The following is a 26,754-nucleotide window of genomic DNA, read 5'->3' as shown; positions in this document are numbered from 1 at the left end:
CAAGTGTGCTCCTAGTTCTTCAGACATGGGAGCAGAATGATGGAGACCTATGCCATTCATCTTGATACACGAGATCTGGTTTCCCTTGAAATATACTCCTCTCCTCGTAGCATGCTGTGATGTAGGGATGGAAAGATCTGTCAGTTTTGGTTCTCTCAGTTTCTCATTTTTCCATTGTTAAATTCAGTTCTCTACATTTCTATAGTGATCTGCAATTTGTTTTTTTTAATTTTTTAAAAATGTTTTTAAAAACTTTCCTCAGGAAAGTTGTCCACCATTTTAGTGTGAATTTCTCCAAATAAGGCAGTTTTGACAAAGGTACACATTTTTGCAAGCCATTTCTCATCATTTCATGCCTTCTTGCATGTTATTTTCACTCATGTATTCATTTTTATGCACACTTTATCCTAATATATATATTTTTGTAAATGTTATTTAGTTGGCGAACTGCATCCCAAAATTCTAATAAACGCGCATTTCAAAGCATGGCTGTGTTTCGGTTCTCATCTTGTTTCGGAAATTGTGAATTTGATAAATTCTGCTTGAAATGCAAACTGAATCGATATTCTCACCCATCCCTACTGTGATGCTTGCAAAGTTATTCAGAATCCCATCCTCCATTATGGCTATGAAGGCTGAAACTATGGAGAAGGTTGGCACAGTTGTGAGGAGCTCTGTCACGATCCTGCCTGATGCAGATCCCAGAGACATCTCTTCTGAGGAAGAGGCTTGGAACCCCACAGAGACCCCCAGCACAATTAAGGACCCAAAGGAACTTGCAACAGTCTCAAGGCAGCCAGATGGATGTCTTGCCTGCCCCCATCCTGAACACATCCCAAGCCCTGCCCAATTCTTCCCCTCCCCCCCCCAACTGGGTCTCAAGAACGAAGGCAGCAGCAGACCCAATGGGAAACCCAGAGTCTCAGGAGTGCCCATTTGTTTGCCAGAAGGCGCTATTGCCAGGGGTCTCCTCAAGAGAAAGGGTCTTCTCAGAAGGTGGGAGAAGATCCAACTGCAAACAGTGACAAACAGGAATGACCAGAAAGGAGTAGGAGCTGGCAATGAGGACATCAGTCTCTCACTTTCCTCTGGACCCTTGCTAAGTTAACTGCTCCCTGTTGCATTTCTTAATGTTCAGCTCACTTGCTTCTCCTCCAACTTCAGGATTCCCAGGCTCAGCAACTGCCTCAGCTCCAACACCAGCTTCCACACTAAGTGCTGGTCGTGGACAGGCTCCCCATTGACTTCGGTGGAAATGTCTGTAAGCCTCATTTGTAGGCATAACAATATTACACTGTCCTCAGAGTTGGGACCAACTCCCATCCTGAGTCAGCACAGAATTCTGACTGTCTTCTACTCTTCCCCACCATACCCCCAACTCTGCCCAGATCTCTCTTTTTTACTATCATCTAATGGCATTGCTATTCTGGTATTTTTTCCTGACAATTTCTCACTTCTTCCCCCCCAACCCCAGAGCAATGGTGTGCTCTGCCGGCAGCACAAAGGAGCTTAGGACAAGATGTGTTCCAAGGCCCAGAAGCTAGTATGCGTCCCATTCTCCCCTTGTACCTTCTTCACAAGTACAAAGGAAAATAAGCCTCTCGTGCTGCCAAAACAAACAACAGCTTCTTTACAAAGACAGCCACAACTGGGGATGACACGTGTTTTCTCTCCCTGAAAGAGTGGGAGGAAGAAGAATGCGATCCTTTACACAATTATACAAGGGGATTGATGTCAGTGGGATATACCTCTAAGTAAAAAGTATAGGATTGAGCTATAATCAAAGGTGCTTTCAGATGGGTGTTTACCAGGGGATGGGTGTTCCTCATGTGCACAATTTTTTCACTGTGCCCTCACTGGCATAAGAATGTTGGCCCTTATTTCCCCCCTCCCCATTTAATCCAGATTTACCCTTATCAGAAAAAACACTGTTGCCAATGACCCCTTTACAATATCTGAATGTCCTATTTACAATATTAAGTCTTCATCTCTCTTTTGCTCTCCCTATCTCAGGTTCCCTTCTCCTGAGCAGACACATGCACTATTTGCAAGAGGCTTCACCACTGCAAGAGCAATACAATGCAAGACACCAAAGGGAAAAGGTAAGCACTCTCAAAAACTAAACAGGAAATGAAGGCTGGAAATGTATCTCATATCTATCATGTATATTAATCTCACAATATGTAGCACGCAGGTAAAAAAATGCTGAGAGGCCATAAAAACATACCCAGTATACTCTTAAACATATTAAGCAGCACCTGTAATCTTTTCTGATTTCTAGGACTGCAGGATTTGGGTAACACATTTGCCAGGATAACTGATGGTTTCTTGGTTGACTGCCTTGGACCAACCTGTGAATCACTTCTCAGCACCAGTGATCAGAGAGTAGCTGGAGACTATTTGTTGCAGCTTCTGCCTTTACAAACAGATTGTGGCATGAGAAATCGTTTATGCATCACAGTTGGAAATATCATACCTATGCAAAATCTTATGTTATAATTTAAAGAGACTGCAGCTTTTTAATATGATACACTCTGCACCAGCACCTTCCAGAAACATTAGCATTGAGAAAATAAGGAAGACTCTTGCTTACAGAAAACAAGGCTTCTGCAATGGTTAAACTTTTGCATTTTCAGATGCAAGATTGGAGTCAGCACATCCCTGGATTATGGCAGAGGTCCAAATCCTGTATAGTTTAAGTGGGTACAAGGGTTGCCCTCCAGATTTTGTTGGACAGTTTAAGAACATAAGCCTGCTGGATCAGGCCAGTGACTCATCTAGCCCAGCATCCTGTTCTCACAGTGGCTAACCAGATGCCTATGGGAAACCCGCAAGCAAGCAGGACCCAGCACAACAGCACTCTCCCCACATGCAGTCTTCAGCAACTGGTGTTCAGAAGCATGCTGCCTGTGATTGTGGAGGTACAACATAGCCTTCAAGGTTAGTAGCCATTGATAGCCTTTTCCTTCATGAATTTGTCTAATCCTTCTTTAAAGTTATCCAAGTTCGTGGCCATCACTGCCTCTTATGGGAGCATCATCCCTAACCAATGGCCATGCTGGCTGGAGCAGATGTTGTTGGGAGGGCCACATCTTATTTTAAAGTTTAAAATTTTAAATATTTTTACTATATTGAGACCTTTTCATTAGTTCATTGTTTATTACTCTTATTTGATTATTTATATTTTGTTTTTATTTTATTTTTGTAACTGTTAGAATGCGTTGTGTAATTTTTTGATGTTGTAATCCACCTTGACCATGGCTTTGCTATGGAAAGACAGCATATAAATAGATGATGATGATGATGATATTCCACAGCACTGGGTTAGAGTGTTAGACTTGGGTAGAACTGAATTCAAATCCCCACTCAGCCATGAGACGCACTTGGTGGCCATTGGCAAGTCACTCTCTCAGCCTAATCTATCTCACAGGGTGACTGGGAGCATAAAAAGAGATGACTTCAGCCAGGCAAGTTGCACTCTACTCCTTGGAACAAATGCAGAATACAATAAGTTTTTAAAAGTACTTGAATGTCAAATAATATATCAATTAAAACTGTATAACAAGGGGAAAGCCAAGAAAAGGGAAACATGCAATGCTAGACACACAGCATCTTTAATATTAAGTTTAATATAATACATATATGTAGGAGTACAGTAATTATTAAATATTTGTTTGATTATTAGTTGTTTTGAATTCAGTTTTAATTGCTACTAACCTGTGCATAGCTCCCACACAATGTGCTGAATGTATCAAGCCAAGAGCCAACAGAACAAACAAAAAACAGATTTGATAGCCAGTCAGTCCAAGTCAAGCATCAAGTGTCCTTTAATTCTCGCCTTTGCCTTTAGCAATTCACAAAATCAGACGTGAATTTATATGCCTAAATCCTCTGATTAGTAACCGAAGTGAAAGTTGTAATTTAGGCATTGGAAATAAAAGCTGCACTAAATATCTGAATCAGCCCAAGCTCCTCCAAAGTTTATACTTGCTCTGTTAGTGGCTTTTGTTGGTCAGTGACGCAGGTTGTGAGACTCACAGACAAGGTTTTTAGCAGAGAGAGAGAAACCTGAAGCAGAAGGGTTAAGTTGTGAGAACAGAGTTCCAGACAATCATGGTCAGAGTGGCTGGCTGAGAGTGTGATAAGCTGGGAACTGGCAGGAACTCGAGTGTGGGGGAAGAAATGTCAATGGAGGAAGATGTCTCTAATGTCTTTGCCTAGTAAAGACTCTTACATGAAACTTGCCTGGCCTGTCTTATTCCTGTTCTAAACGGCTTTTGGATTCAAACCACGTCTGACCTACACACGCAATTCACAACAGCTTTCCCCACCATTACCCATTTCTTTATACCATCCAAACCTATTTGGTACTGGTGGCATCAGAAATAGGAAGGTCTGGGGATGAGGTCTCTATTAGATCCTCAGAAATATATCTCCCAGGGCTTTTGACACCTCACTAGTAATGTCAGGATCCCTGGAAACTACATTTCCCCAGGTCCCTTGTACTTAAATGTTGCTAGAGTCTAGTGCTCTGCCCATTGCCTCTTTCCCCACCAACAAATGAGCATGGGTGTAAAGGAAGTGGGCTGTGGCATAGAAGGATGGCAAGCCTGTTCTGTTACACATCTGATGTGTAATGGGACTGAACTTCAGAATGGGTTTGAAAACAGACTGATTTCCTTTTCAATTGCGGGGAGGGGAACAAATTGTTTTAACTTAAGCTCATTTCAAATCGAGCCAGGGTCAGGAGGAAATTCATCCATCATTATGTGTGATTTCTTTCCTTGTGCATATTCTGAACAATTACCGTTAGCCTGGTGGGGAGGGAAGGGAAGGAAGCTATCTCCTAGTTTATCTTTTGTCAACCACCTTGATAGCTATGGGTCCGCGGTGCAATCATCATCATATTATTATTAATAAACAGACACCTTGTAACATTAAGTGTTCGGTGTGACAACGTAAGTTTATTAATAGAGAGAGATGCAAAATCTACAATCTTGAAATCACGTGCTTTGGAGATGGCAAATTAAAGAATCTCTTACTTCAAAAGAACTGCACTGAAGTAATGGCTTCCATGTTTGGCAGATGTGTTCCGACAACAATTTACAGTCATTTGATAAAATGCAAACGGATGCGCTTGATTCAAATAAGAATTCTCACCACATCTACCATTTTTCTTCTGGGCAGCCACAGGACAAAAGACACAGCAACAGCAAAATGCACATATTTCATTACCTCAGACCATTGTTTGTCTCTTCATCCGAAGACAGCCCATTGCAGACATTTCCGAAGGAACTGCTTGGTTTCAACTTGGCGTCCTCACAGTCTGGGGTTGCCTCCCGTTTTTTTCTCCTACCAAAAAACTTCTTAAAAGGCTGGAATTTGCTTGCCTTTTTCTTGTCTGCAGATAACAAAACAAACACACACACACACACGAGCTTATCAGCATTGCACCTCTAAGGACCCTGGTGAACAACAAGGCAGTTAGTTGAGCACTCGCCAAGGAAGAATGAGGCCAAAGTGCAGTCACAAAGCCTAAGCAACTGCCGTGCTTGGAATTTAAATGTGTGTCTGCCACTTGCTGCTGAGAAAGGCTGTGTATTGCAAAAATAAAACTGAAGGCCCTATATTGCAAAAGCAAAATGCAATGCATGAAAATATCTGCCCTCTAGTTTTAAAGATTCACACTTTGGTGTCAGAACAGAGCAAGAAAAAGAAAGGGGTCTACTTGCAATGGTCATAATGCTGCAGCACTATGGATCTGACATTAGAATTAATTTATTTAGGTTTTTTATGCAATGAGCTCCTTGGTTATTGAAGGAATAGCATCTGTAACAGATGTACCTATCAAAGTGTGGAGGGCTCGGGGGGGGGAGGGAATTGCAATTAATTTATTATTTAAATTTCTAGAGGAGTAGCCATGTAGGCCTCTCAGCAAAAGCAACAAACTCTTGCGATACCTTAAAGACTAATTTATGACTGCATAAGCTTTCGTTGACTACAGTTGACTTTAACCTGAGTTGAAGGTGCACATATACATTGAGCGACAGGATGGACTGAGTCTGTAAACAGTGAGGTCAGAAGGAAATAAAATACAGAAAAGTACAGACTGTGATAATTACCTTATTAACAATGGTCATGCGCAAAAAACCAGAGCTTGGAAAAGTTACTTTTTAAAACTACAAATCCCATCAGTCCCAGCCAGCATGGCCACTGGATTGGGCTGATGGGAATTGTAGTTCAAAAAAAGTAACTTTTCCAAGCTCTGCAAAAAACAATAGTTGGTACCATAGACATTGTTACATGGTTAAGTCAATTAATACATGTAGAGTGTAAAGGACCATTGTGCCGATTCACAGATTGAATTGTGCCTGATGAAATAGACTGTAGTCCATGAAAGCTTATGCGATAATACATGTGTTAATCTTTAGGGTGTCACAAGACTGTTCTTATTATTTAAATAGTGCTAGCAGTCAGTATCATACAAATAGCCTAGTTAAAGATGGGATGGGGCAAAAATGTTGATTCAGGGTTTGCTTTCTTGAGTCAACACCATGCCTCAGATTTGCTTATGAGCATCTAGGTCTCGTATCCCAAGGCAACTGCTATCTTGCTGTGCTGATGAAGGCATGGACCATGGCACTATTTACACTCTGCGATAACATTCTGGTGAAAAAAGAACACTGCCTAACTCACTTATGGTGGCATATGTTAGGGCTAGGCTACTATACTGGCCCAGGATTATGTCCCATAGCACATACAAGCCTGAGTCTATGGGGAAATACAGGTGCCCAATTTATCACACTGTTAATGTGGGGAAGTTTGCCTGCCTCTTAATTGTGTGCAGAAAAGCGGCAATACTGATGGCCATGCCTACCTTTCTAGTATTCTGCAATAGGTGTCACTTCAGCCCTAAACACTAAGTAGTTTGGTACTGCTGCAGTGTTTTGTCACTACTTCCTGGTTTTTGTTTGTTTGTTTATGGAAGTTCATGAATTAATACCAGTACTGCAATGGCAAAGTCAGAAGTGCAGGGTCCCTTCACGCCCTGCCCCCATTTTTCCTGTTGGGTCAAGAATGAGATCCTTGTTTAAGCCTTCTCCCACAATGTCCCTAGGAACCCAGTCACAGTGATAGTTTAGCTATAAAAAAGAGTCTTCTCATTGGCTGACTCACCTCCTTTCACTCTGATTGGCTCCTATCAGCAGGGAAGGACATGTTAGAAGCCTGTCAGAATACTTTTTTCAGTGGACAACACACACCCCTTTCTTGCTGATTGGCTAGGATGCTGGCGCCATAGGGACCCTGCTCCCAAAAAAGTAAGGGGTCTAAGACCCCCCGAGATACTGGATGACTACACCCCTGTTTAATACCTTATCACAGTCTTCAAAGCTTATTTATACCAATATTGGCATTGTTTCCACACAGTCAATAAACATTCCCCACGCCTTTCTGGAATTCTTCTCTTAGGACTGGTGGAGGGGTTAAAAAGAAGTGTCTGTTGCTATTGTTTGTTTGATTGACTGACTGATAACCTGCACTTTCTCCCAGGAATCCCAGGGCAGCATTAAAACAGTGAAGTTATTGTGTGTAATTTCATTTTTATACACACACACACACCTCACAAACAAACCCCCTTATCACCCCACATACAGAATTGCAACTTCAAATATATGACTACAGTTTCTTACATAAACAATAACAACCCCTCAGGCACAGGGTAGCAATCTGACTATTATGCAGTTAAGTTGAGAACCTCTTTTGGGCTGGAGCAAGATCCTACCCTCAGACTCTCCCACCCCATTTCTCTCTTCCTGCCCAGTATATTCTAGCAACAAACAGTCATTTTCTTAATCTGCCAAAAAAAAAAAAACACCCCACTTAAACTGTATGTATATATTAAGATACATACTTACCAAAGCACACAATTTTAATATTTAAAAAAACTCAGGAAAATTGTAAAGAAATAAATATTTACAAATAGTAAACACCACTTGGAATAGAGATCTTAAACTTAACATCTGAACATGATGAAAAAGTAGTGAAGAAAAGCTTTTCCTTAAGACAGCTCTAGCAATGAGAGTCTGTAGCTAGGAGGAATATTATTCCCACCAATGTCAACTGCCATTGATGACCATACAAACAACCAATTTATCAACCAGGTAAATAATGTGGGGAAGCCTTATCACTTGATTAGGCCCTTAACTTTTATCACATGTTAGAACTGTTGCGCGCCTCCCCCAATCTCCGAGCGGTGAGATTTCAGGGGTCCCTGGGCTCCTCCAGGGGTTGGTTTCCTTTGGGAAGAAGGTCAGCGGAGACTGCGGTGTCTTTATGAAATATGGTTTGTTTATTTACACACATTCCAACCTGAGCTCAAGGATGGAGGGGTTCAATGCATCAGCAGTCCAATATCCAGTCTTTCCATCTGGGTTGCAGGAGGCACCCCAAAGGCCATGGTGCAGAGAGCCAGTCTCTCTGCCTGCCTTCCAGTTCCCAGCAATTCTCTAGACACACTAAAACTACAAGCACAAAATCTGCTAGCTGCCAGGAGTGGAGGGGAGGCTCTCCTACAGAGTTTAAATGACCAAAGGGGTCTTCCTGGCCCATTCACCATTGCTAGGCAACTGATCGGCCCATTATCTTACCTGGCCAATCTATTTGGTTAACAAAGGAGATTCATCTGGCTAGCAGAGCCAGCCCCCAGGCATGGGATTCCAAATCAGAGGCTGGAAAGGCGACACACAGGAATCATCCATCCCAACTCCCATGCTCATAGCAGAACATACAGCTAAGCATTAAAAATAAAAAACTATGTTTTCCCTAATACAGAGAAGTGAGAAAATCTAGAATAGAAAACCTTACCAATCAGTAATGCTCAAGATTCTACAACAAAGGCTCTTACCATATATAGAGCAATGCCAGACATCCAAGCTGGATCTTGAAAGGGAAGAGGTACCAGAGATCATATCGCAAACATACGTTGGATAATGGAACGGACAAAGAAATTTCAGAAGGAAATCACTGTGTGCTTTATAGATTACACCAAAGCCTTTGACTGTGTAGATCAGCCTTTCCCAACCAGTGTGCCTACAGATGTTGTTGGACCACAATTCCCATCTTTCCTGACCAGAGCTTGGAAAAGTTACTTTTTTGAACTACAACTCCCATCAGCCCATTCCAGTGGCCATGCTGGCTGGGGCTGATGGGAGTTGTAGTTCAAAAAAGTAACTTTTCCAAGCTCTGTTCCTGACCATTGGCAATGCTTGCTGAGGCTGATAGGAGTTGTGGTCCAACAACATCTGGACACACACTGGTTGGGAAAGCCTGGTGTAGATCATGAAAAACTATGGAATGCTTCAAAAGAAATAGGGGTGCCACAGCATCTGATTGTCCTGATGCTCAACCTATACTCTGGACAAGAGGCTACTGTAAGGATAGAATATGGAGAAACTGATTGGTTCCCAATTGGAAAAAGTGTGAGACAGGAGTGTACTTTATCACCCTACTTGTTTAATCTATACGCAGAACATACCATATGGAAAGCGGGATTGGACCAAGATGAAGGAAGTGTGAAAATTGGAGGGAGAAATATCAATAATTTAAGATATGCAGACGATGTCATACTCTTAGCAGAACCCAGTAATGATTTGAAATGAATGCTGAAGAAAGTTAAAGAGGAAAGCACAAAAGCAGGACTACAGCTGAACGTCAAGAAGACTAAAGTAATGACAACAGAAGATTTATGTAATTTTAAAGTTGACAATGAACTTGTCAAGGATTATGACACAGCACAGTCATTAACCAAAATGGAGACAAAAGTCAAGAAATCAGAAGAAGGCTAGGACTGGGAAGAGCAGCTATGAGAGAACTAGAAAAGGTCCTCAAATGCAAAGATGTATAGCTGAACACTAAAGTCAGGATCATTCAGACCATGGTATTCCCGATCTCTATCTATGGATGTGAGAGTTGGACAGTGAAAAAAGCGGAAAAGAGAAAAATCAACTTATTTGAAATGTGGTGTTGGAGGAGAGCTTTGCGCATACCATGGACTGCGAAAAAGACAAATAATTGGGTGTTAGAACAAATTAAACCAGAACTGTCACTAGAAGCTAAAATGATGAAACTGAGGTTATCCTACTTTGGACACATAATGAGAAGACATGATTCACTAGAAAAGACAATAATGCTGGGAAAAACAGAAGGGAGTAGAAAAAGAGGAAGGCCAAACAAGAGATGGATTGATTCCATAAAGGAAGCCACACACCTAAACTTACAAGATCTGAACAGGGTGGTTCACAACAGATGCTACTGGAGGTCACTGATTCATAAGGTTGCCATAAGTCATAATTGACCTGAAGGCACATAACAACCACCAAGGAGTAAGCTTGTATTAATAAAAATATAGTAAGATTTTTCCCCTGCCATGAATTTTAATGTATAGTAAAGCCCTGGGTCTTTTCAAGTGGTAAGGCTTCTCCCACGTTAACCGCTTGGTAAGTTATTATTAAAGTAATTTATTATTTAAATAATTTATATTCTGCTGAATATTTCAAAGAAAATTTCTAAGCAGTTTACAATATCCTGAAGATTATTATTATTATTTATTCAATCTCTTATTCAGTCTTCACCATAAAGTCGCAGGGCAAGTAATAGCAATCTAAAAATGCAATATAAAAAACAGTTTAAAACAAATACAAAAATATAGTGAAAAAATCCACATTTTAGAGCTGCACAGAAAACAATTAGATATCCTCTTAAGTATCAGAACAGCCAACAGTTGATTGTTTGTATTGCACCAGTAAGTGAAGCCAATGGGCGGTATTCAATTCTAGTCCTACCCAGAGTTGACCCATTGAAGTTAATGAAAATAACTTAGTTTTATTAATTTCAGTGGGTCTACTCTCAGTAGGACTTAGTTGAAAACACACACGTTTCTAGCCCTTCCTTGGTCTTTGTTCAATTAAAAAATATGGACACTATTAAAACTTTTATTGGTGGCTTCCAGTGACTGGTAAGCATATCTGGCACTTGAGTTGACCATGCAGGATTATAATGGAAGCTGTGGTAATCATGAGTGCAAATTTTAAAATAGCAACTACCTTCCATACGTGCAAGGCTTTGAAATGATAGTGATGCCAAATTGCCTAATAATAGCTCACTCATCCATGCACAGTTCTCATTGGCTAGCAAGACTCTCACGGTACAGACTTTTCACAGGCCACTCGTCTGCAACTCCAATGAGCTCTGGCATTCACTGCCTACTCTAGACTGCTACACAGGTAATCAAGTGAGGGGTGGATGAGGATTAGAGGCATCAGGAGACCCTCCTGGGGCCTCCTCCTTGCCAGCATCTGAAGGTGGTTGCAGATTTAAAATTTACAATCCTCCTGGAAATGGGTGCACACAGGATCCTCTGGGTCTTGTGACCATTCTTGTTAAATATATTTTAGTTTTGTCATTCTGAAAAGTTAGTATAACTCTACAAATAATTTTTTTGTCCCACACCAATAATCATATGCAATCTCTGTTTTGATGGAGATGACTACCTATCTACCTAGTTGTAAAATTTCCATGGCATGGTTGTAACCACTTGTTAAACTAGTTGTCTCTAACGACCTCTCACATAGGAGTTGAGGCCATACCCTACAGTTTTGTCAAACTCCTGATCAGATGAGGATGTGTAGTAAAATTCTCCTCACTCCTTGCCAGCGCACCCTTTGTCAGGCCACTTGATAAATGGTCATCTCAATTTACCCTTAAGCTGCCAACAAAAAAGCCATAGCAGTAAGACCAGGAACAACTGCTAGACTGAGGAGAAGAGTCTGAAAAACGTATGCGCTCAGGTAGGGTTGCAATATTGCCCTGTTAGCCGGGTTTTACCCAGAGTATAACCCTGCTACCCAGTGCCCGTTTAACCCATTAGGTGGCCTGGATTTTCTGGTCAGAAGCCGAGCCGAAGAGAGGAGCTACTTGTGCCTTTAAACCTGTATCAACCCAATTCACTAATAATGCAAAAAGCGCATCAGAGTTCTGTTTGCCTCTAATCAGTTTTGTGTCAATTACACCCCAGCTCTCCAGCAGGGAGAGGCATGCAATTGACAAGAAACAATGAAACTGACAAAAAAAATCCCCTTCTCCCTTAGCTTTAGCAATACTCAGAGGAAGTAAACATCCTTCCCTCTGTGTGTGTGTGTGTGTGTGTGTGCGCGCGCGCGCATGCATGTGCACACTGAGGTCTGTGCCTTGGCAGACCGCAGCCCCCAAACAAGCAATCAAGGTTGGGGGAATCACCTCCAGAGCAAAGTAGCAGCAGTAGCAGCAACCTTTGCTTTAAAGTGTCTGCAGCTTCCACCCACCTTCCTCCTCCTCTGGCCTGCCCAGCAAGTTGGAGGTATGGTTTCCTTTCTTCTCCTCTTCCCCCCCTCAGCCTGATTCGAGCTCCTCGCTCTTCCCAGGAGGCTGTTGGTGGTAATAAAGTCTCTTTGTGTCTTGGGTGAAGGCAGCCTTTGGATGCATGGGGGGGGGGGTATTGGCCAGCTCAGACCTGTAAACGGATCACCTGTTGTCTGCAGGTCTTGCTTTCTTTAAAATCGGGGGTGTGTGTGAGTTTTCAAAGTTGAGAGCCAGTGTGGCATTGTGGTTAGAGTGTTGGACAAAGACCTGGGAGACTAGGGTTTGAATCCCTACTCAGCCATGAAGCTTGCTGGGTGATCCTGGGCCAGTCGCTGCCGTTCTGCCTAACCTATCACAGGGTTGTTATGGCGATTAAATGAGAAGGGCTAGAACTGTGTACTCCACCTTGAGCTCCTTGGAGAAAAGGTGGCATTTAAATGCTAATGCTAATGCTAATAATAATAATAAAAGATTTTCGCGAGGAAGAGCTTCCTCCTCAGAAAACAAAAACACACTTTTTTGTCTTTGTTTTGAGTGCCCTGTTGTCTGTGTCTTCTCAGACTGGGATTGAATAAAGCCAGTCTTTTTCATGTTTTAAAAGTAAAATTACAGCAGAAACAAATACACTGATATATCCTTTTTTAAAAAAAACCAAAACAAATCATATTTAGCAGACTGTACCCAAAGTTGTCTAATATTACCAGAATGGTACAAAGAAGACACAAGTTGCCGTGGTTCCTTTACAGTTATGGCACTGATGGAAGAGTTCGCTAGCCAACTGTAGCTGGCTGCTTATAGGAGATTCTAGAAATACATTAGAGAATTGACTAGCGAACAAGAAAAGTACACCAGTTATTTATCTTCCCACCTTTCTGGATTTTAATATTATGTTTGAAAATCATAAGCAGTTTGTTCTGGCAAACGTAACACCAGTACATACAACAGGAAAATAAATGGCTCACCAAGATTAAAAATGACTAACCAGAAACAATATTTGATTTAGATAATTTTCTTTCCATTCTAGAGCTAAGTTAATAAAAACTGAGGGTTAAGGCTGGCTTTGTATAGTCACTGAAAAACAGGGTATAAATATTATTTCACATAAATCGAAGAGACATTTAAAAGCAAATTCTACGGCATAAGGCTCCCATCCTTCACATCTGACAAAACATCTTGCCTATTGATAACGCTTAGCATCACATTCTAGTTTTTCATGCATCATTTAATATGCAGTAGGTTTTATCAATGCTAGCTGTAAGAAATACTTTAACATCTTCATAGGGAGGGGGTGGGAGCCATTTTTTAAAAATTGCATTTTCAGTAACAATTCTGCCATATTACAATTTCCTTTTCCTGCCATATTTGACACCCACCCTTAGCCCTGCTATTATCAAAGAGGGAAAAAGAAGAAGAAGAAATGTTTGTGTATAGGTGGGTTGGGATACAGAATTAATTGTATGTAGTTTACTCTGTTTCCTCATCCCTAGATTAGTACATTTCATTTAAACTTGAAGAAGGCACTGGCTCATACATAATGCTAAGTAATGGCTTATTTTTTAATTGTTTTTAATTGCTGTAAACCGCCCAGAGAGCTTCGGCTATGGGGTAGTATAAAAATGTAATAAAATAAATAAATAAATAAATAAATAAATAAATAAATTAGATCATCCACATCCTGCCAAGCAACTTAACTCTGGTTTATTTAATGCCAACAAATCATGAGCAGAAGCTATAGTTTGTTGTTGGCTTATGAACCTTGATTTTTTTTTATATTACAGCTTGGTATTACCTGTGAATCCAGCATCCTTCCTTAATTATGGTGTGTTTGGCCACCTCACACCAGATGCTCACCAATCTACAAAAGCATGAACAGCTGGAAAACAAAACAAACTTTGAAGAAACAGACCATAGTTTGTTAATCAGTAGAACAACCTATGGTTAACTCATGGTTTATTAAACTGTTATGTATGTGTTATGTGCCTTCAAGTCGATTACAACCAAAACTGGAACCTTGAACTTGGACTGTTAGCAAATGGGCAGCCAGTGCAATTCTTTCAGCAGCGGCATATACCATAGCCATCTACCATGGAATTTTGCTTTTGCAGGAACCAAAAAGGCTGCTCCCTAGTTTACATATATTTAATCATTCTGTTAGATGAAATCATGTCTGCTTGTTTTACAATATGTGCAAAAATACTTTAGTGTGGAAAAATCAAAGGCCTTAGCAAATGTTTGGCTAATTTTGATGGGAGTGGCTTGTCTGATCCAGGCTAAGATAAGCATGTGGCAGTAGCAATATGCCGTCACCTCCCCACAGATTGTGATGGCTGATGGTGTGTTGCTATTTTGAATAGGAAATTATCTGTGGATCGATTGTCTCCTTAAATATGACCCAGCCTCATAGTCTACTCCAGCCCTCTCAGCCCACATCTTTAACAGACAAGGTGCAGCAGTCTTTAGCAGTATGGCCTAGCCAGAGAACTGCGTAAAAGCTTATTAATATACCAGTTCAATTTTCCCTGCTTATGAGTGGATGCGTTCAGCAGAAAATACAAGTGGGAGTTGGCACAGATTTTTCCAGCAGTCATATGCCAGGCTGGTCCACAGTAAAGGACAAATCCAGTTTTCAAAGCCATCCGGCCACAATCTTTTGCTTTTACAAACACTTCTGATATGTCAGTGTTGAATACGAAAGATTTACAGATTTTTACAAGTATGAACAGCTATCTTAATTATAATTTCTAGAAAAAGTGTTAACATTTATCACAAACAAAATTCTGTATACAATAAAATTACAATTTTAATGCCTTTGTTTTTCTGGTGATCAGACAACATAAGATTACTGTCAAACAGCTTGTCAGATATCCTATGGCATGCTGGGAAAATCCCTTTATGTTCTGAATGACTGCATTTTTCCTGATATCACTTTGTACAGCAAAGCTGTAAAAAAAAAGCCAAGAAGGCATGGAAGCAAAAGTATTCAACAGGAAAACCATTGAATTTAGAAACAGATTTGCACCATCATTTATTCAAAGGCAGCATTCCCAGAGTACTTACAGTTAACTATGAAATATTAATTAAAATGGAAAAAATAGGGTTCTCATTTTTCATGACAGTTTTATTTAAAAATTGGGAAATACCTGTCATAAACAATGTTTAGAGCATATGTGGAGGGCTGACTAGTAGACTGCAGAACTCCTTGGGGTTTCTGTTGATGGGGCTGGATAACTCACTATCATGGGTGATATGTTTTACTCCCCCTGCAACAATGTTCCTAGTGCAGTGTTTTATTTTTCCCCATAGGAGCAGGTGACAGCCATTCACCTATTATGTGCAAGTACAGGGGTGTGCTTGGGGATATCACTATCATAGGGGCTAACTTTGTTCCCTACCCTGGTAACCTGATGTTCTAGGAAGAAACTACACAAACCCCAATCATGCCTCAGATGGCAGCCCATTTATTTGTCTCACAGAACTCAGCAGGAGCCTTTGAAACCAGTCACTCACTATATCAGTGGCGGCGGCTGCCCACTGGGACTAGTGGGGTGAAGAACAGGGTAGCTAAGAGCTAAGGTTAGGTAGACCCAGAGATCACAATAGACAGAGCATGCCTGACAAAGAGGCCCATTAAAGTCAGTGGTCACCAATCTTTTGGGACCAGGGGGCACATTTAGAATGTTGAGAGATTCCTGAGGGCACCAGTCACAAGACAACTACTATGGGGGTGTTGCATAACAAATCATAGCCTTCAGGAGGACATGCAGGAGGGCATGATATAACAAAATGGCTGCCATGAAGGGCATGGACATTGCCACTACTGTCTCCCCTCTCCCTGACAGTCTCATGCTTACTATGTCCCACCGGACCCAATTGTGGAAATACAGCTACTAAAGGCAGAAGAAACCTGTTTTCCCCAATGCCAATTCTAAACCAAAGCCTAGGCTGCCACACTATAGCTGCTTGGCTGGGCATAAGCCCCATTGAACACAAAGAGACTTAGCAGACATGTATACTATTGTACTGTAAGTTATTTATACAGTGGAGTCTTAATGAGTGCCTCGACATCAGCTCCTGCACAGCAGGAGACATGCCTAAGCCTCTTTGCAAAGTTTTCACATTTTGCATTTGCCATTTGTAGGGAGGGATTCTTTAACATCAACCCACAGCACTCTCTCGCAATTTGAAATGTGCCCACCAAAAAGGTTGGCAATGCCTGTTCTACAAAGTATCTGATCTCAGACAAACCTACCACAGCAAAGATGGATCCTGGTTGCTAGGGAAAAAGGAAGGGCAAACAATGGGGATTCCAAGGACTACTAGAAAATCAGACACAAGCAGGAAAAGTGCACTAAACAGAAGGGCAAAATAGCAGCTCTTCAGGGCCCCAGGGATTCCTATTGCTGTACAAACAACCCATGTATCAATCACAATTCTGACATCACTCATTGACTAAAAACACTGACAGGAAGGAGCAGCAAGGCTGACTCATTTCACAGAAATCACTTAAAAGGGTAACTGCATGTTTTGCTTCCTAGCTTTCTTTCTAGGAGTGCTACAAACTCACTTTTTCTTTTCAATGAAAGCTCAGAGGCTGGGGCCCCTTCCAGAGGACACCAAGGAAGGCTTTCACGGGCACCATAGTGCCAAGTTGGTAGCCCCCGGGTTAAGTGGTGGGAAGAAACAGAAGGGTTAAGGGATGGAGGGACAAGAAATCATGAGCCTAGAGTGAAGGAAGAGAACAAGTCTAGGGGCTGGGATGGTGTAGAAATAGAGAGACTAATGGGTGAAATGAGCTTTTCTTTCAGGGCAGCATAACAAACTCCTTTTCTTCCAGCACAGCATGGAAATCTTGTCATGGTTTCTCACCCCTGCTTGAAACCAAAGCAACACAACTTGCCTGCTGATTCTGCTGCTTCCTGCGCAGTCTCTATAGTGGGGTGTTGGCTAAGCTCCTTTGTCTCAGAACTGCAGCAGCAGCAGCAATGTAATTGTTTTAAAGAATTCTGAATGACAGAGGGCTCATCTACATGGGAGAATTTCTTTGTAGCGAATACATTGCTTTTACCTTCGTTATTGATTTGCACCATCTGCAGTTCCTGCTCGATGGTAGCTGCCAATAGGTTTTTCCCATTCACACAAGCAGGTGTTTCTCAGGGAAATATTAGTCTTGCTGTTTCCTTGTGATCCCACCCTCTAATTATAAATTTCCACTCCCTCTGGTTGCTAGGTGCCAGAGCATGCTCAATCTGTTCTACCAGCTGCAGTAGGTTCCTTTAAAAAAACCCAACAGTGTGAATATCTGTATTTTCCCTGCCTATGGTTGGTAGGATACAGCTGAAATACAAATCTTTGAGCAATGTTGCACTTTTGTACACAAGTTAGGGGAAAAAAATAAAGGCACTGTTTGCAGCAACATAAAAAAGGCCAGCAGAATGGAGGAGAGAAGATGGAAGTTGCTTGTTAGCCCACATGAAACAAAGTAAAAGAAGGGAGAAGGAGATAATGGGCGTGGAGAGGGGAACAATTGACACACCCACCTAAAAGCATCAGAGCAAAGCATCTGCAATCACTAGAGAAATGGAGTGGAGATTTTTTCCCCTCCACTTTTCGTATTAGCAGTGGATTGGATTACTATGGATTTACAAGGGGAAAACTGCATGATAGCTTCTGTTTGCCGGTAATATCATGTGAACCATGCAAATTTAAAGCAGATGTGAGTAGCACCATACACACAGTAAACCACCATGTAGTTGAGCCCAGAGATACCAGAGACAGCAATCAGAGTAAAATTGGGGGAAATGTGGATTGGTTGTGGGTGTTGGTCTGGAAGAAACCATATCATGCAAATTACAGCAAAAACAGTGTCCCAACTGGCTAGGTATTGCCAATCTCAAGGAAAGAAAGCTACTTGGTGGGTCTTGTCATCCTATTTGAACATTATTTTTTTCTATAAGAAATTCATTGGTGGGTGAAGATGATAAACTGCTTTTTTGTCTGGAGAGCTTTGAAAGCAGGGTTAGGTCACAGCAATGCAGACTCCAAGAAGGAAGACAGGCAGTGAGTGAATGATTCTAATGTGGAAGAAGAGGAGAGGGAGAGTGGGCTGGAGTTAAGGGGGTTGGGGGAATGGCTGTTGTTGGTGTGATGCTATTCCTTTTGCTCTTATTTGACTCTAAAACTAGATTTATATGGGGGGGCACTGAAAGATGCTTTCCTACAGTGGAGGTGGCAGCAAAGCAAAGCTGCTTTTCCTTAATCAATATTTTCTTTCAAAATATTGATAATTTGAAAGAAAATATTAATAAAGGAAAGGAAAATTCTGCTGCTGCCTCCTCCTCCTCCATTGTGACTGAGGCTGGTCAATTTTCCTGTTACCAAGTAGAGACTGGCTGTTTTTCTTTAGGAAAGGAAAGGGGGAAAGCAGCTTTCAGTGCCCCTCTCCTAGGCAAGCCTGACGTGGGTGAGACTTGGCTTGCTTCCTCCGGATTGGAAAATATTATTTCAAAATATTGATATTTTCTTTCAAAATATTGATATTTCCTTTCATATCTATTTTATATCTATCTAAAAATATCTATTTTAATATCAATATTTTGGGGGAATGGGAAAAATCAGACCAGTAAAAGCAGTGCATTGTGGACAAAGAATGAACTTGAAAAGATACTGCCTGTTAGATTGACAGAATGCTTTTGAAGTGGCATCAGTCAATGGATGCCATCCCTACGCAGGACTACAGATGGTCTCACAATAGCTGGCATGAGAACAGGAGATTAAATCCCCCCACCTGTTGCTGTCTGGGGCTGTGTGCTGCCCCACAACAGTGCCCTGCACTTATGAGCACAGGATTAGGATTTCTCACAAATTAGCTAAGATGTATCATATAGCTAAAAAAAGCACGAGAACTCATAAGGAATCCCACTAAAATGAATACATGTGTGACAAAGAATACCACATTCATAAATTACTTACATTAAGGGGCAGCATATGTACAAAAGTGCTAGTCTAACAAACAGTGGCATCCCTTGGCCCTAGTGTCCACCTATTAGGCATGGACCTCCAACATGGGTAGGCTTCTCCATCAGGATCCCAGGTTGGCTTATGGGTAAAGGTTTCTGCACTTAGGCTTCTCCTGTTCAGATATACATGTCTAACGGGTGGACATTGGGGGTGGGAGAAGCTTCATGTAGTCAGAGGCAGGGCCATCAGTATAACCCTGCTGCCCATTTATAATCATGTTGTCCCTTTATGAGTTTGTGAGAGCACAGTTTGTAGCCTGCATTGTGAGAGGGAAGGGAGGGAAATAAACTAGCCAAACCAACCCTTCCTCCTTATTAATTTCACAGCTGCCATGAAGTGAATATCTTAATTTTTCTCTGGCTGCCTCCACTAAACAGTCCTTTTACCTTCTGGACTTTTAACTGGCCCAACCTACTCCCAATATTGAGTAGACTGGTATGGCATTTAGGTGTGGGATGAATGATGAGAGCTGATGCTTTTACTTTCCTAAGCTAAACATTCCCTTTTAACCTTCCTTTTAACTTTTGACCCATATATGCAGGAGAGTCTTTAAGCAAAGAGCAACCATTTTACAACCCAGGTTTTACAATCAAAAACCGAACACAAAATAGCTGAAAGTGAGTTCCAGGTCTTCTACATGTTGTGTGCCTCAGTATAAGTAGAAGGATTATGATATTACCCCATCAGTGATGACATGAGACATAAGTGTGGAACAGAGGCTATGTATCTACTTTTTTTTTTTGTATTTATACTCAGTCTTTTGCATAAAAATCTCAGGTTAGCTAACATATACAAAAGCACATTAACTATATAAACTCACCATGAGTGGTACACAGTGAATGACAGAACAATTTGTCCATCAAGTAAGTTATGTTTCTGGCTGCCTGGGCTATGCTTTGCTGACTGATTTAAGGAAATGAATGCACGAGATTCTTTCCAGCTCTATCAATGCATTTAGGCTTAGTGCTTATGAAATTAAAACCTTATTATTCAGAATATGCAAATATAACATTGCTTTGCCCCTCAGAGAAACCTAGGTTAAAAAACAACAAGGAAGCTTTTGGAAGGTTTCAATATGAGAATCACAAGGAGAGTAACATGGATGAAGAAATGTTTGCATTTGGTTACATCGCAGAAGAAGTATCATACAATAATATACCCATGTTTGTGGCAAAAATGAGAAAAATAAAAGACACTGTATTAGTGGCTATTGAAAGCAGCCAGATAAAAATCAAACTCTGTCATCACCCCATTTCCACTTACGTTTAGAGAACTGGGAGTACTTTGGCAGTGGCCAGTACTGTACTGAGTCATTCATCTCTTAAAAGTAAGAAGAAAAAAGGAAAAGGAAAAGACTAAACAGAAGAAGCCAGTGTTACTACCTATGGTGCCTTAAAAGAACTTTTGTTAGCTGCAGTACAAAGAGATCTTTCAAAAAAAATCATCAGCTTGACAAATGTGAAACTTTTCCTTTGTATTTTGCTTACATGCAATACTCCCACTCCCATTTACAAAGCAAAACCTTTATAATTCAGGTCTAGAGTGCAAAAAGTCAAATGAGCATTTAATTTACAGTTCTGAAGAAGAGAGTAGTTAAGTGTTCCAAAGCCAAGCCTCTCACTTGGCAGCATTCCTGAAGATTGTAGGCACAAATTTCCAGCTAAAAATGGGCACCTGATTCATTTGACTATGAGATATCAAAGGCGCCATGGAAACAGGCAGGCCTCAAAAACACACTAACCTGTTAAGAATATGGACTGAAGCCAGACTTTTGACTCAGGTGCTAACACAGCACGGAATTATCTAGTAGGCAGATCAGAATTGCTTTATTTGCCAGGCGAATGCGGATGGCTTTGGACATTACTGAAGGAGTGCCAGAGAAATGGGAAGTTGAGTGGGAATAACTCAGTGGTAAACTCACACTATGCATGCAGAAGGTCCTAAGTTCAGTTCCAAACATCTCCAGGTAAAAGGAACTCAGGTAACAGGGAAAGATCTAGAGCGGTTTACCTGGCTACTGTATATTTGCTTCAGTATATCAGGAATTGTGCCCTCACACACGATGAATGAATGAATGAATGAATGAATGATTTTTATTTCGGTCACAGACCAGCCATGCCCTCACACACGATTCCTCAAAATTCACTAGTCTCCAGCCTTTGACCTGCACAAACCTTCCTTCAGTTCCACCTGCTGACCAGGTATTTTTAAAATTATAATGACCACAGCAAAAAGACCTCCATCTAGAGCAGGGATGGGAACTGGATCTGGATGGCATCCTGGAACACAATCCCCCCCAACCCCTGTGGGCCACTTTGATAGGTGGGTGGGATGCCCCACCTATCAATCACCTGATGTCACCATGATGTAAGGTGAGCATTTTCCTTTATCTACATGGCATGATTTCAATTCACACTAACAGGAAATGGGGTATCCAGAAAATAAGCTGATTGACAGCTGCAAACCTAACTTCATTTGTCCACATGGTTTGAAACCAAACCATGCCAGCTAGGGATGAAAATAGCTGTCAATTTAAGTTCTCTCAGTTTCTCATTTTTCAAGTCCTAAATTCAGTTCTCCACATTTCTGCAGCACTTTGTTAATTTTTTAAAAAAATTCTTCAGCATTTTAGTGTGAATTTCTCCTAATAAATACATTTTTGTATGCAGTTTTGACTAGCGTACACATATTTGCATTCAACTTCTTCTAATATAACACATTTTGGAGTTATTTTCATTAATATATTCATTTTGCTCAATATATGCATTTTGATGGGGGCTCAAGATTTTAATTTTCAACCTTTTTTTCTTTGTTTCTGGAGCAGTGCCCAATTCTGGGTGCCACTGGTAAAAATTACATTGAAAAAATAGTGCCTGTCTAGAGGAGGGTGACCAGAATGGTGAGGGAATTGGAAATCTATGATGAACAATTGAAAGCGCCAAGTATGTTTAGCATGGAGAAGAAAAAACTAAGAGGAGATACAATAGCTGCCTTCAAAATATCTGAAGGGCCATCACACAGAAGAAGGAGCAGATTTGTTTGCTGTTGCTCCAGAGGGCAAGAAGAGAACCAATGGGTGGAAATGGCCAGGAAGCAGATTTCGGCTAAACATTCAGAGAAACTTCCTAACAGTAAAAGGCAGCCTTGGAAAGGGGTGGACTCCACTGGAGCAATTTAAGCAGAGACTGGACAGGGATGCAAAAGTAGCATCTTTCATTATAGATCCTGCATTGAGTAGGGTTGTGGTCTAGATGACCTCCAAAGTCCCTTCCGACTCTATGATTCTATGAACGCTCATTGTGGGATTTATTGCTGTGTTTCATATGGTAGGATCTGAATTAAATTAATAATCTTCTCTGCTGGTGAATTTCCAGGCATGTTAATATTAATGTAATGAATGCCAAGGTCTGTTGCTGAATTTTGCTTATGCATCTGCATGCACATCTGTTAAGAAATGTTGCCTTCATTTGCAATGTCTCTTAGGCTGTAATCACTTACCTGGAAGTAAACCTTATTGAACTCAATGGGGATGACTTCTGAGTAGTCATATATAGAAGTGTGGTGTTAATATAACAAGAGTATTAGTTACTGATGTTTACTGTTATAAAATTATAATATCCAACAATTATATAGGAGTCTAATGCCACAGAGTTACTTGCAGAAGTCAAAGGAATATTAAAGCTTCTCAGTTTATTGCTGCATAACTGATATGAAAGATGCAAAATTGTTGCCACTTATAATGTAATAATAACATAATTAAAATAGAATGTAGCAAACAGGGCAGACCCAAGTAGTTCAGGTATACCACTAAATACATTTCCTATTCCTACAGCATTTAAAATAAAAAACATGACAATTTAAAAAGGGAAATTAAACTATTAGTTATCTACCAGTTGTGAATCTGAATGTCAGTTCAAAACAGGTGTTTAAATTCTTCTATCAATGTGCATATGTCTGCAATTAATAATAATAGTAGTTACCAGCAAAAACAAACAGCAGAATAATGGAAGACAAATTGATCCTATTACTGTTGTATCAGAATCAGAGTCTAATTTGTACAGATGCTTATGAAAGAGCCCAGTGAACATGGAATTAAACTCAACAGCAGCTCAGATTTGCAAATGTGAAACACAGCATATACATCAATCATCTTGCAAGAGAAATCAAAACTAAGCCACAAATCATCAGCATTAGCAACATATTTTTGAATTGGAGATCACCGTGTGCTTCATAATTAATAAAAAATGATATTTTACTTACAAGGTTTCTTAAGCAAATTAATCATTCTGAACAACTGCGGATGAGAGACAGAAAGAGAGAGATTTTTCTCCTTTGATCCTCTTCAAAGGAAAAACTGAATCTATGAGATCACTGATGGAAAAATTTGCCCCCAAATTGGTGAAAGAATATTTAAAAGCAAATGAAGTTTGTGTGGGCACAGCTTGGTGGTTCGAGTTGAAAATACATGGGCTATATTTGGATTTTAAAAAAAAGAAACGCCCACAGACGTCTTTGGAAAGTAAAGAAGCCTCTAGCAGGAATTATTCCTACTCCGTAAAAGTCAGTAAGACAGAGCTTAAATTATGCAGAAAGAGGAAGGGGGAGTAACGAAATGCATAAGACCCCCAACTTCAGATACACATCCCAGTTTAGCCAAATCATGACCCCTCTATAGCATTCTAAAAATCAGCAGCTCAGGGGGGACATCATAAAAAGGTTAGGGGGCTGGATACCTTTTCCTCCCCTGTAATGCAAGCACTGCAGTAAGATTTAGCATAAGAATAATGAGATATGGGCTCCAGCTGCTTAGAATCTAGTAAAATAACTTCCATTCACTTGGTCAATGAGTTTAGAACAACCACTGAACTTTACGAGATCAGAGCGAAAACATATGTGCCTTGATTATCATGGGCCAACTGCTTAGGTTGGAACTTCACCTTACAAGAAACACAGGCGGCTCCTGAAAATAGCAATCAAGTGTTGAGGTACCTTTTGCTCCAGAACATGTAGCACTATTTGCCTCGCATCCTTCCTGGCATTACTATACTGAGCATTTCCCCATTGCCATTGGTAGCAGCCAATGGTAAGGAGCAGGGCAGAAAGCCATCCAGCAAAATGAAATCAGGGCATGAGGGAAGAGGGGATTTGACACAGGTCTGCCATTTTGCTGGCAGCCTCCCGTCATGTCTGTTGAAATGCTGTTCTGCCTTTTATTTTCCCTAGGACAACCTGTATTCCTGAAAAATCAAATACACTGACTGAGTAGGTGCCGCACATTCACAAAGAGAAAGAACATTCAGATGGCACAGGAAGAGACAATCACAGTTCTTACATCAGTCAGCAATACTTTTGTAGGGGTGTTAAACTGATGAAATAATGGTTTCTTACCTACCAGCTACTTCTGAAAGTAACTTCCTCTTGGTCTCACCAGTTTCATCCCAAGCTTTACAAAAGCACTGCAGGGTGAACATGAGGCAAGAAGCCTTTAAAATGTTTTCACTTAGCCATGGTTTCAGGTTACAGCTGGTCTCTTTCTAGGCCACTCACTCCCCAAACATGGCCATTCCTCTTTTGCCTCCCTTCCCCTCTTTTTACCAGTGGCTTTTTATTTCCTACAGACTTTCCTGCAATTTTTCATGTTCATCTCTGTTGGCAAGCCCTGGGCTAACCAAAGCCTTTTTGGTTTTCAGTTACAGAATGAAACATTTTGTTGTCCACATGGGAGGCTCCTGCTCACTGACAGAGCATATGTTCTATATGCTGAAAGTGCCAGGTTCCAGTCCCCTGTATCACAGATTAGCAGGACAGAGAAGAACCTCTGCCTGAAGAACTGGAGAGGTGCTCCAGTCAGAGAAGATAATAGCTCACTAGCTGCATCAGTATAAGACAGCTGTATATGTTCATACATCTCCTCACTGCTAGTCTTTCAAACTTGACTGGGAGTTGGGGAACTGAGCTGCCAGGTCAGCTTTGTCCACCCTTCTACTTGTTGATTATACTGTCCACTCATGAGAATTCTCCAGGTTCTGTTCCACCTACCTTTGAGAGGTTTCAAGCTGCTCAAGCTTGCTTTAAAACTCTCCCTAGCTTGTTATTGAGACTGCATGTCTTCCCTTCTCTGAAACACCCCCATGCGTTCTTTCAGCACTTGTTGGGCTAATCAGAAGTGCTGCTGTCTCCTCCACTGTGGCTCAGACATGCACCAGCTTTTATTATAGGAAACAAAACTATACTCCTAACACCATAGTTGTGTACTTCTTCTTCTCTTAAATAGCAAGTTCTGTGGGCAGGGACTGGGGACCTGTGACCCTCCAGATGTTGATGGATTTTCAACTCCCATCATATCTAACCATTGCTGACAGACGGAGTCCATCATCATCTGAAGGGCCTCAGGGGTCCTAGGAATTGCCTCTTGCAGACTCACTGTTCATGCATTGCCGGGTTTGAGAACTGAAACATACTTTCACTTCTGGCAACCAACATGCTCTCTTTTTAGAGGTCATCAAAGTCCCATCATATTTAGGATAAATTTTCTCTATCTCCCCTTTCAGAACACATTCAGTGGACACCAAGGAAATATTATGTCCAAAAAGTAAGTGTGTGAGGAGATCCATTTTGGAATTGGGGGGCATCCATTTATGACATCCAGGCAAGTGGATTATGTGAAATTGGTCGAGCTATCACTAGAAGGTAAAATGATGAAACTGAGGTTATCATACTTTGGACACATAATGAGAAGACATGATTCACTAGAAAAGACAATAATGCTGGGAAAAACAGAAGGGAGTAGAAAAAGAGGAAGGCCAAACAAGAGATGGATTGATTCCATAAAGGAAGCCACAGACCTGAACTTACAAGATCTGAACAGGGTGGTTCATGACAGATGCTCTTGGAGGTCACTGATTAATAGGGTCACCATAAATCGTAATCGACTTGAAGGCACATAACAACAACAAATGCCTGGCTTATTCCCTGGTATGCAAAAAGAACCTCCCAGACCTGGAGCAGTGTATTCAAGTATGATGGATAATACTCATTGGCTAAAGATTTCCAGAGTTTCTTTTTTAAAAAATAAAACCAATCCTGTAAACTGTAAGGTCCTATTGCTCAAAGAAAAAGATATGGCTGGTGGGAAAAACAAGAAACCAAAATGTTAGAAAAAGCAGTCTTTCACACCATATGATCGGAGCAGGAAGTTCCACACGTTCCTCCAGGATTCCATTGGTGCAGGGACTCAGACATTCACAAAAGGTATCTCTAAGTTTCCTGGGTTTTATAAAAGCAGGGATTTGCTCAACTCATAATTAATTCTCCTTTTGTTCAACCACATCTACATAGGTT

The 26,754-nt window shown here is 40.9% G+C and overlaps 1 protein-coding gene across 7 annotated transcripts in view; it reads right to left on the bottom strand.

The window, feature by feature from the left end:
• Positions 1–26,754, bottom strand: part of CRACD (capping protein inhibiting regulator of actin dynamics) — a 181,990-nt gene that overhangs the window by 76,247 nt on the left and 78,989 nt on the right. For 2 of the 7 annotated variants that reach the window (XM_061585238.1, XM_061585239.1), the window contains exon 2: positions 5,236–5,401. The exons of the other annotated variants lie outside the window; for them this stretch is intronic. The gene's annotated coding sequence lies outside the window, so the exon portion shown is untranslated. The remainder of the gene's footprint in view (positions 1–5,235; positions 5,402–26,754) is intronic. 7 annotated transcript variants of the gene reach the window in all.

The sequence above is a fragment of the Rhineura floridana genome, chromosome 9 (assembly GCF_030035675.1).
Source record: "Rhineura floridana isolate rRhiFlo1 chromosome 9, rRhiFlo1.hap2, whole genome shotgun sequence".
In the NCBI taxonomy this organism is placed as follows: Eukaryota; Metazoa; Chordata; class Lepidosauria; order Squamata; family Rhineuridae; genus Rhineura; species Rhineura floridana.
This window is presented reverse-complemented; position numbering and strand designations above follow the sequence as displayed.